The sequence below is a fragment of the Xenopus laevis genome, chromosome 6S (genome assembly GCF_017654675.1).
Source record: "Xenopus laevis strain J_2021 chromosome 6S, Xenopus_laevis_v10.1, whole genome shotgun sequence".
Taxonomy (NCBI): domain Eukaryota; kingdom Metazoa; phylum Chordata; class Amphibia; order Anura; family Pipidae; genus Xenopus; species Xenopus laevis.
The window spans coordinates 84,127,127-84,140,088 of NC_054382.1; the positions used below are offsets into that span (position 1 = coordinate 84,127,127).

Consider the following 12,962-nt stretch of genomic DNA (forward strand, 5'->3'; position numbering starts at 1 on the left):
TCAGGCTAATTCCAGCGCAGACCACAGAGACTTCCAAATAGGATAGGGACCTCTTCCACTGGCTTACATACAACCTCAGCAGGTCTGAGATGTCAGACTTTTTCCGTCCTTGGGGTATAATAAATCTCAAAACAAAAAATTGTTCCCACTAAAAATTCGGTTTTGATATAAAAAAAAAATCTAATATTTTGAGTTTGTAGCGTTTGAAATGTAATAAATAACCCCCTTAAAATCCAGTGACCATTCACAAAAAATGAATCCTAATCAGAACGTATTTCTTTGTACACATGTAGCTCATGTCTTAATCTTGCATGTTTTATTAGTAATCCCTTTACGAGCCAAATCATTTTATAAGAGTCCTTACAGTCCCTTAAGGGACACTCCTGTCATTGTGTCTCCTCAATTAGCCCCTCATATAGTTTGATTTCCTTTACAGTTCTAATTATTAGTAGAGGTCAACAAAAATCAAGATATTTGATCAATGCTGTATTCTATAGCCAGCCTGTGGGGTTCTCCACCTAGATATGGCTTTACTTTTAGCCACGTTTGACTGGTGTTATTTACATTTCTATTTCCATCAGGGAAAAAAAAGCAGATGATTATTTCCCCAGCATATCTCAAGCAACTTAGACCAAATATTCAAAAGCCAGTAGCTAACTGATAAAAAAAGGCATGCAATTAGTTGTATTCTAAAGAACAGGTCACAAAATTAAAGTCAGTCTAGACTTATTTAAAAGAAAAATTGAAGTACAGAACAATGCAGTTAGAGATAGCACAGAGCACTTAGAGGCTCATGATTATAAAAGGTACTGACAGTATAAGAAGGAATCACAAATTAAGCAACAATCACAAGTAGAAAAGGTAAAAAAAAACAGAGACTTTGGGTAGAAACAATAGTACAGGTATGGGGTTTTCCATATAACAGATTTTTCCATAATTTGGATCTATATGCCCTAAGTCTACTAAAAAATCATGTAAACATTAAATAAACACAATAGGCTTGGTTTTGCCTCCAGTAAAAATCCAGTAAAGATTTATCTGGAAAATCCCAGGTCCCAAGCATTCTGGATAAAACATATTTATCCATTGGAGATTGTATTGGAGATGAAAAGATTTTAGTAAAAAGGGGGTGGTAGTGGGCAGGTTTGATTCAATTAGTGCAACACACAAAGGGACTCCTATACTATAAATTGGTCGTGGGTTAAGGGCTCCAAAGTAGGTGCAAGCTGGTGAAAAGCACTTGTATAGATAAGCACAAATAGACACGTGCGTGCGTCTTTAATGGCCTCAAATCTATGCCCAATCCAGAACACAACAACATTTTTACTCACTTATTTAAAGCCATTTGTTTCAAGATCTACATTGGCAGCAAGGTGTTAAAATTTTTAGCTTGGCATATTTTAATTTGTTACCACCTACCACCCAGAACTTGGCTGCAATTCCAGTCTTATCTGGTGGTAGCGGCTCTACACAGAATCCATTACAAAATGTCACTTTCACCAGTTCTTTTAAAAAAGGCAAATCAAGTGATTTAATCACATACTAAGTAAAAGCTATTCTAAATAAGAAGTCCTAAGGTGTAAAAAGGCCGTCACTCACAATATTTTTGACAGAATCGCAGGAGGCTCCTATTAAGTTTGAAATCCTGGCACACTTGTTAGTTTAAAATGACAATTAAAACAAAGCAGTAAATCAAACAGCGTGATGTTTTTAATTTTCATTAGCAGCAAGACATTAGTAAAATGATGTAGAACAATTACTCACGAAAAAAAAAAACTAGCAAAGGTTTTAATTCAGTGACCTTTGGCTTTTTTAGTAATGTATCGGATTTGTAGATAACTGCCTCATTCTTTCATGTAGACTGTTGTTGCCAATACCAATAGATAACAATTGAATTACCTAGTTCTAAATTAACTAACCATTGAAACAATTTCAGGAAGATGAATGCAATTTATTTTCTACTTATGGATGCTGGACAGAGAAATGTTATTTGCAAAAGCTGCATAACAAAGACCACAATTAACTCATTCATTATATTATTTATTACATATCAATCCTAAATTAAATAGCTTCTGATTGCTGTAGTAAAGTACAAATTATCCCAAAGCAAAACAAACCAGAACTAATCACCCATGGTCACAGTATCCGATTTCTGTCGACAAAAACCTGCCTAAAACTGTTCTTTAGATTTTTAGCTAAGGCCATAGGTTACAATCAGCCTCATCTCCAGCAAAGCAGTGGACACTCTTAGGGGTCTATTTATTATGCTGTGTAAAACTAATAGTGACAAAAAAAAGAGTAAAATGGCAAATTTATAAAGGTGTTTTTATTCTACCGCACCCAAACAATGCCACTTCAGACCTCACATAATCCATCAAAGTCAATGGGGAAAATTCTAGCGGCAGAATTCCTCCGGAAGTCGCTTTAGGAAAAGCCTTGTAAAAAGTCACACTGGATGAAGCCATATTTTCCCATAGCATTCTCTTTCTTTTCAAATTCTTTTTATTGAATTTTAAAAATACAATACAATAAAGAACAAATAAACAATGTTCATAAAATTAAGGTTGATGTAAACCAAATGACAAATATCAAATATCCGTACATAACAAAACAAACAAAAAAAAACAAAAAAAAATTCATATTGACCTATAGTTATCTAGAAAGCATTTAAATAAATAATTATATAAATAAATAAATAAAACCAAGCACTATAAATACTATATGCTTAAAATAGAATATAAATAAAATGTTATCAAATTCATTCATTAAATTCATCTTGCCTCATAAATTTTAGAACAACTTGTCTCTTAGCAGTATCTAATGACGAGATATATATAGACCATCTACATTGAACTTTGTTTCTCTGAATAGAATCCTCCAACCTAAATCGAATTATCTCCTGCATACATAGACTATGTAAGTATGAAAGTATGTCTTTCAAAGAGGGGGGACTATCTCTAATCCAAAATAGAAATAAAGATTTTCGAGTTGCAGCCATCACCATCCAGCAGAAAGATAAAATTTCCTTTGTAACCTTAATAATAGACGCTTGAGACGATAACTGAAACGAATCTTTAAGATCCAGTAATCCAAATTGAGGATTCAGTATTATGTCTAATTTGAGTACTTCTTTAATATAACATTTGACTTTTTCCCATAAATCTTTAATAAGTGGACATGTCCAAATATAATGGAAAAAATCAACATTTTGCTTTTTGCATTTTGGACAATAAGAAACCTGTTGGGAATCTTTATCCCTTTGAAATAATAATCCATAGCCCAGGTGAAGGAATCGAAACTGCTGATCTCTCCAGTTCTCCGAAAGTATGTTTCTTCTAAAATTTCGGTATGATAGTAACAAATCATTAGAAGAGATTTCACTCCCCATAAAAGAAGTCCATTTTTTACTAGAACTATCCAATGGATCCAAATCTTTAGATATATATTTTAAAAGATGAGATGAAATCCATGAAATATTATTCAATTTCAAATCATCAATTAATTGTGTCATTGAATCGTAAAATTCATGGTATTTTAATTGAGACTTAGTTTTGTTATCAATTAATTGAAAACCTTGTTTAATCTGCAAATAACTTAGTCTCTCTTTTTCTGAAAGACCATATTGTTCTTTAAGTACTTTCCAAGGTAGAGGATCTCCTGAATTAGGATCCATAATATGACTAATCTGAAACACACCAAACTTCCTCCATCTGTAAGAAAATTGACTTCTTTTCTTTTTAGGAAAACTTCTCAAAAAAAATGTTGATAAGAAAGGGGAAACATTAAAATTTAATTTATTCTGTTTGCACAGAATTTTCCAAGTATTCGAAGTATCTCTATAAATTGGGTTTCTTCCCATAGCATTCTCCAGTAGCTTCTTACAGTTACACCAGATTTGTACACAGAGGTAAACGGTTGCAGAAAATCAGTATAAAACTTGAAAAGTGTGTCATTTACGTGGCAATGCCTGCAGGGGCGGTTCACCAATGCCGCTCCTGGTAACTTTAAGAGCCGAATTTCCGGTTTTCAACCAGGAAATTTGGCTCATCTAGTGTAGAGAGTGCAATTGCGCTCTCTGCACTAGCGACGTGGACCTCCTTGGGCGCCAAAATGGGCAGGATCGCCCCTGAATGCCTAGCTATGTTTGGTGAATTTAAAGGCTGTTCCTTAAATCTGTTTTCCAGCATCGACTAAACAGACATGACTTCACACTCACATGCCTTGGGTACATTGGCCAGAATGCCATGATAATTGCACCCTGACAACTGGTCATGTTTACCAGCTATTATTTTAAAATCCATCTCACCATCAAATATACAAGAGGTCTCTTTGTAACCTACTTTCTGTAACTTAATAACACCTGGTCCACATTCCCTTGCTCTTTTATCCATTTTTTGACCACATAAATAGTTTTCCTTGCCTTCCCAGCTCCAGTGAAAGCTCCTAACCTATATGTGTAAATTAAAAAAGTTCTTTAACAACAAGAAGGGGGTTATCTATCAAAATCCGAAAAGTTATCACTATTTTCTGAAAACTAATCCGACCAAATCTGCATGGATTTCCCCCCCCCTTTTATCAATAAATAAAAATGTTCTTGTGCTGGAAAAAATACAATAAAATCATGAAGAAAAATCTGAATCGTATGAATTTCACCAAAAACTGTGACTCTTTCAGATTTTACTCCTGAAACCATGAGATATTTGGATTATTGAATGAAACCCAGCACAGATCAGGATATCAACAGGACATGTGGCCAGTGGCATAACTACCAGGGGAGCAAGGGGTGCAACTGGACCAGGGCCCTCACCCTTGCAGGGCCTCTACGGCAGATCACGCCCTGCTGCAGCCAGCTGTAGTCAGCTGCAGGTACGAAAAAAATCAGCACGGAGGCGTGTGGGCCCGGCTGCACGCCCCGCACAGGCCCACCCCCATCTAGTTACGTTACTGCATCTGCCACTGACTTCTACATGAACTCATTAGGTTTAAATTTGAGTACTTTTTTATTCATACTTTTAACACCATCACAGTTTAATAAATTCCAAAAATTGGACTTTAATAAATTACCACCTAAATGTTCAGATAAATGCACTTCTGTTCAGATAAATGCCTCCTACATTAATTCTCTGGTAACAAAATGCTCAAAAATGCTCAGTTCCCAAACCAAACAAACGATACTTGTTAGGTCACACGAGCCAATTAACAGACATAGTTCTGTCTTTTGCTTCCACACTTCTTCCAGTTACAGTTAGAGCTGTAGTATTTCTGGTTGAGTGATCTCTGAGGCAACACAGAGACCATCATGGAATGGTGGGTCCAGGCAAGAGGTATAAAAGGGCAATATTTACTTAAATATATGTTCCAGTTTGACAAGATTCTGTAATATGCCACTTAATTTAATATAAACTATCTGTTGCTGAAGTATTTATTTTAAGGGTATAGTTTTCCTTTAAGAGCAAAGATTACAGTACATACAGTTGTGCTCATAAGATTTCTTAACCATTTTTAAGAGAATATGAATGATAACACAAAAACTTCTTTCGCTCATGGTTAGTGGTTGGCTGAAGCCATTTATTGTCAGACAACTGTGTTTACTCTTTTTAAATCATAATCACTACACAAACTACCAGAATGACCATGATCAAAAGTTTACATACTCCAGTTCTTAATACCGTGTATTGCCCCTTTTAACATCAATGACAGCTTGAAGACTTTTGTGGTAGTTGTGAATGAGGCTCTTTATCTTCTGTATTAATATACATGCAACTGAGTGTTTTTAGACTTATAAAATCATCAGAATTGTGTTTTAGAATATTTCAAAGGGTACGCATAGCATAAAGCAAAATCCCCCTAACCATGAATAATGTATGTGCCTGATTTCACTCTGGGCTAAAATGATTGTTAACTTTAATAATAATTACCTCTTTATTGGAGCTCCCCATAGACCCTCTTTCTGTTCCCTATCTGTGGTTCAAACCAATAACCAATTGTCTTTGCCAAAAGCAGTTGGTGATTCTACGGATCGGTGAGGGTAGTATTGTCTTTATGGGAATTTTGATTAAAGCAGTATAAAATTATACATTTTATGAGAGGCATAATGTACTGGCACATTCTTGATTTTTACAGATGTCCACATTAATTGGCCTAGCTCTATTCATCACTGCAACAAGCAAAGATACAGCACTGTAAAGCAAAAGCAATAAACTGTTTGAGAAGCCAACATACAGCAAGAGCTTCGTTACATTAAGAATGAACTATAACAAGCCTATAAATTGGTCTGATACTCCCAAGCAGGAAGCACAAGTTTCCTGTGTTCTTACATTGACTGACGTGTGTAACCTTTGAAGCTTGTATCCATCAATCTGACCTGTAATTAATGTTACAGTTGGATTGAAATGCTATACTTAAGAGTTGTGTCAGAGGTTACAATAAGCACCCTACTTCCAGGATATATACACCTAACAAAAACACTTTTTGGAACAAAACATCATTAGGCAAGCAGGAGACTATATATGTACAAAAGGCGAGAAAAGCATTGAACTATTTTTGTTTCCTAAATACGCAGACATTCACTTATGTCTGCAAAATTCTTTGTGGGTCTATGTGTGTATGGATGTATGTGAGCTGCAATTTGTATTACAACATGTTGCTATTAAACAGCTTTGAATTATATTAATATCATGGCAGCTTGGGGTTATATAATTAAGTTAAGTTGGGTTGAAAAAAGAGCAAAGTCCATCAAGTTCAACCCCTCCAAATGAAGCCCAGTGCACATACACACACACACACACACACACACACACACACACACACACCGACCCCTCCATACACTCACATAAACTATATATACCAATATCTATACTAATTGTACATTTTAGTATCACAATAGCCTTTGATATTATGTCTGTCCAAGAAATCATCCAAGCCACTCTTAAAGGCATTAACAGAATCAGCCATCACATCACCCGGCAGTGCATTCCACAAACTCACTGTCCTGACTGTGAAGAACCCCCTACGTTGCTTCAAATGAAAGTTCTTTTCCTCTATCCTGAAGGGGTGACCTCTGGTGCCTCTTGGAAAAAAGGTCCCCTGCTATTTGTCTCTAATGTCCTCTAATGTACTTGTAAAGTGTAATCATGTCCCCTCACAAGCGTCTTTTTTTTCCAGAGAAAACAACCCCAACCTTGACAGTCTACCCTCATAATTGAAATCTTCCATTCCTCTAACCAGTTTAGTTGCACTTAGTCTCTGCACTCTCTCCAGCTCATTTATATCCCTCTTAGGGACTGGAGTCCAAAACTGCACTGCATACTCCAGATGAGGCCTTACCAGGGACCTATAAAGAGGCATAATTATGTTTTCATCCCTTGAGTTAATGCCCTTTTTTATGCAAGACAGAACTTTATTTGCTTTAGTAGCCACAGAATGACACTGCCTGGAAATAGACAACTTATGTACAAAAACCCCTAGATCCTTCTCAATCCTTCTCAAGTATATTAGTACTGAGATCAATCTGGTGTATTTAGAAGCGTCAAAGTTTTAATGAAACCGAATGGTGACTGTATACAGGTATAAGTAAGCAAGGGGTAGAGTACCGAGTAACTGAGCAGTTACTGTGGGTGACCAGGTAAGGTTGACATGATTGACATGTTTACAGCTTTTGCATATGAGTTACAGCTCCCTTGGCCCATTTTCTGTTTACTAAGCTCGAGCGATGGATTTGAAGTAAAAAAAACGTTGAATTTCGAAGTATTTTTTTGGGTACTTCGACCAACGAATAGGCGACTACGACTTCGATTTGAACGATTCGAACTAAAAATCGTTTGACTATTCGACCATTCGATAGTCGAAGTACTGTCTCTTCCCCATCAGTTTTCTAAGGTTTTTTTGATCGAAGAAAAATCCTTTGATCGATCGATTAAAATCCTTCGAATAATTTGATTCGAAGGATTTCATTGATCCTTCGATCGACGAATTGTAGAATTTGCGGTAAATCCTTCAAATTCGATATTCGAATTCGTAAGATTTTACTTCGAGGGTCGAATTCAAGGGTTTATTAACCCTCGATATTTGACCCTTAGTAAATGTGCCCCTAAGTGTTGCGCACATGTACATATTTGTTTAAAATAGATTAAAATCACACAGAATATTACATTTAATTTGCACTGACATAATTATCTCATTAATGGTATATATTCCTGGGATTCTAATATTTTGAAAAATAGACATATAGGGGTAAATTTATCAACGAGTGAAGTTCCGCCACTAGAGTGAAATTCCGCAGCTCTCAATTCATTTCTATGGGATTTTGAAAGGCGTATTTATCAATGGGTGAAGTGAAAGTTCACCCTTTGATGAATACGCCTTTATAAATCCCATAGAAATGAATGGAGTGGTGCAATTTCACTCTAGTGGCGGAACTTCACTATTAACTTCACTCTTTGTTAAATATACCCCATAGAGAACATTGTGGTTAGATAATATAAGGATTTTCAAATCAATTGCATAGCCAGTGTTGAGAGCAGATCCCTTCGATATCAACAGCATGTGGTGTGATCCCAGGAAATGTAAGTTGGTATAGTTGAAATAAAAAAAATTGATTGGCAGTGTGTGTGCCTTGTAAGATGATTAGTTAACCCAAAAATGTTTCAGTCTATTGCATATTTTAAAGAAACTTGCCCATGGCGCTAGTAAATGGATCCTGTGTTGTTTGGACCATAGCCTGAAGAAGTGGACAATAAAGGAATCAGTCTTTGCATGGATGCCTTAATACAGAAGTCAAAAATACAACCCTGTAATAGGAAAATATCTTTACAAATTACTCCCCAGTAGCAGAAATAGAAAAAAAAATCATACCACCACACTTCAAATTATAATATAATTGGTTAAGAATATTTATTTTCATTGTTTTGATTACACAAACAATTAAAAGGCAATACAATTATTAAGTTAAGAATACTACCCAGCCATGTGGAAAGCATGGCAGTCAATATTCCCAGCAACACATGGAGTAGTTATTCTTCATAGGGCTCCAAAGGTCAGGAAAATGATGGTTTTATGTCACTGACAATCATTTGCTCTTCACAAATACATTGACAAAACAACACAATTAGTCTTACTTCAATAAACCCACACAATAAAGTGAATTAAACAAGATGAAATGCCTCATGCATTATAGCAGTAAAAAAAAAACATACAATCTCAACCCTTTCTAACAATAAACCAAACAAAAATGTACCTTTTTATGGTACTTTTATCAAAATGATTGTCCTTCATCAGCATTTATATAGGTGTACAGACGCTACAGTCATAAGGTGCATGGTTTATTCTGATAATTATTCTAGGTTAATACTTCTCTGATCATATATAATATATATATATATATATATATATATATATATATATATATATATATATATATATATATATATATATATATATATATATATATATAATAAGCATGCAACACCATCTATAGTTCAGCTGGCTAAACTGCATATGATATATCTCTGAGAACTGTGATCCACATGAAAGTTTACATTCCATTATATCACTACTTGGATTCTTATTCAACATATTACCAGACATATAAGGCAATAAATTGGTGGATTATCAGAGTAAGCAGTCCTTAAAAAAACAAGAAAAATCAATGGTTGAGGTTGGAAGAGGCCAAAGGTCTTCAAAGGTCCCTGTTCACAGCATGTTGTTGAATTAGATGGACTTGTGACCTCTGCACTTTATTGCCTGATCTACCTAGTTTATATCCTTTTATGTTTGTCGATTACATTAGATCAGCAATAGCGTTCTGCGGACGTCCACTTATGACAATTGAAGCTGATGTAGTTATGATTTTGTTAATGGTTGTTCCTGCCTACAAGGAATGTTTGCTATGCAGCGGCTGTGCAGACCAAACGTGACAGACATTTGAAACTTTCTCCTCTCTGAGAAAATGAAATATTGATCACTTATCATAAGAAACAATGAGCAGGGAATAATCAGGCAGCGCGTTTTGAATACTAAAACGGAATTGAATCCAGCAGAGCTTTAATGATAGTATTCCACCTTGTCAACGGCCTGTTACAAAAACCTTCAACAGTGCTGTGCACTGCAGGCAAATGTGACAACCTGGGAAATAAAACACTGAGGCTTAATACAAAATCATCAGCTTTGCTGGGTTTTAGCTGTAAATACCAATGAATATTGTGCGACTGTTACCAGCTGCTAATAAGGCATTTTATGAGCTTCAGTACAAGGCAATGCCTTCTCAAGGAAATTAAAGTATGCAAAAACATGCTCCCTTTATTCCAATATTATAGACTGGAAACCAAACCTTGTATACTCATCTAATTAACTAACATAACCACATATGTGTATAGCGACTCTGCATACTTTAAACTTGGTATGAAATAGGGCACAGACATATGTACAAATTCAGAACTAATTATGCTGCAAACAATAAGAAGAAAAGATTTCCAAAATCTTTAATATGGTGGAGCAGTTATCCAATATTCAACATGCTTTAATACTGTAATATCATGATTAGAACAGAACAGAAGTCTATAAAGGCCTTGACAAATAAAGGGTTGTATTTAGCCTGCAGTTGCATAGCCCTGTAATGGAGGAAAGCTTCCCAGCAAAAATTAAGTGCAAAATGAATTCACCTGTAACCAGTCAATCCCTATGGAGCCAGACACACCAATAAGCAATAAGCACACCCAGCTATCCCAATTTTTCTTAAATGCTGCTGCATTAACCACAGTCAAGTACATGAATTTTCTAACTGGGCTTACAACCAGTAGCATTCATTTCAAATGAGAGCTATGCTTTATTATAACTCAGATATAGTGATGGGCGAATTTTTCGCCGTTTCGCGAAATTTGCGAATTTTCCGGCAAAGCGAATCGGCGAGAAATTCGTGAAACAGCGCTGGCGTCTCGTTTTTGATGCCGGCGCCCGTTTTTTGATGCCGGCGGGCGTTTTTGACGCCGGTGTCCATTTTTTTGACGAATTTTCATGGGCGTTTCGCGAATTTATTCGCTGGCGGTGAATAGCGCAAATTTGCCTCGAATTCGCGCCTGGCGGATAAATTCGCCCATCACTACCAAAGCATCAGTGGAATATACAAAAAAGGGCCAGTATATCCCCCTTTTCAGCATGAGTGCAATGAATCCGGCTTGCGTTGAGAACATAATTTTTGTCTATTTGATTTACAGTCATTTATTGAGCTAAGTTTGGTAAATATGGAAATTACAGCTCCTCCATCTTTGGTCCTAGATTACCAGTACCCCCTCCTTTTGCTAGCAGGAATCAATAATGCAGAGGTATTATCTGAGCTCTGGTGAGCTAATTATCTACTTCACAAGAACCTAACTTGAAGAAGCTTCAGTTTTCCTTTTTTGCCTTGTTTAGCTCAAGAAATATCAAAAACCATAGAATTTTCATGATTAAAACAACAAAATATGTACAACCCAATCATTATTCATTGAGGGCATGAAAAGGGGTGCCACTTTAAGCAATATCCAGTTACAAGGAAAGATGGAATACATTAGAGCTTAATTAAGTAATTACATTTTTATTGTGAATATTTGGGGTGGTGAGTAGTGCAGCATGGAAAACAGGAGCATGTTGTTGCAATCAACCCAGCGTTGATAACTTTGCTTATGTATATACTTTGTAGGCTTACTTTCACCTTATTTTTCTGAAACAGTTCAGTTAAATAGTTGAGTATAGATTATCCTGTCCGGAGATTTAAACCAAGGGCACACTGGGTTGATTGTCAACCTGCGGATAAACTTAGGCTGAGAATCAGCCTCTACACTCAAAACAACACTCTTTTGTGCCTGCTCCCAGAACCACTGCTTTGTGCAAGATGCAGGTACACAAAGCTGCGCCGAAATGTATACTCTCAGTTTAGTGTTGAAATATGGTCCACGTGTCTGCACCCAAGCCAAAAAATTGGTTCCGGGTGCAGACACAGAAGAGCACTGATTTGAACATAGAGGGTGATTCAGAATATCAGCCCAGTGTGCCTTTGGTTTTATACCTGCACATCTTTTCATAAGGGAGATTTAAAATTGTTCCTCATCGGAATGACTAGTCAATTTTCATCCTAAACAGTCACCAGGGGTCATACTGTCAGAAATAAATACTGAATATTTGCTTACTTTAATAAATGTATATTTTGCCTCTGTGTTATTATTTTTCAAACAATTGATAATCTGTATAATCATGTTCTTGTCAATGTTCTTTGTTATATTAACTCACACTGGCAGAGGAAGCATTACAAAGCTAAGCATTAAAGTCCTACACTCAACACGCTCAAATTTATTATAATACCATAAAACATGTGCACATAACCCAAAACACAGATCACACGCAATCAAATTATAGTCATCAAATACTTGTGCTGTTGATTAACCAAATTTGTTTGTATAGGTGAATGCAAAAGCTTATGAGAAAACATCAATTCAACCATTTCTCTTCCATAAAGCTCTAGGGTGCAATATTTAAAGCACTTTATTCAATAAAAAATGCTTTTAAAATGGTACTTTGGTGATTGGGAAACACTGGAATCATCTGTCAATGTGACTGCAGGAAGGTTCAATACGCTAAATAATGAACCATTTACATTATTTTCCTCAGGCTTCATGACTTGTGTCAATACACCTCTTTAAAAAATTATGATGCAGATCTTGTGGTTTGAAAAACAAGGTTCGCATATAAGATGTGAATGGTTTTAAAGTTAAAGATCACTTTTAAATGAATCTTTGATATTGTGAAATGATTAGAAGCATTAAAGTAAAAAAAAAAAATAGAAAAGTGGTGTGATAATAAATTCCCATAATGATGACCAATTTTATATGGTTTGTTCTCTACAAAACATTGCTTGTGTACCTGGATTGGATTAGACATTTGATGACAATATGACTAATATGGACCACTGAAAATATTGAAAACATGCAGAT

General features: G+C 35.7%; 1 pseudogene; it reads right to left on the reverse strand.

Annotated features, from left to right (window-relative positions):
* The window catches only part of LOC108719716, a 131,563-nt pseudogene that overhangs the window by 23,563 nt on the left and 95,038 nt on the right, over positions 1 to 12,962 (reverse strand).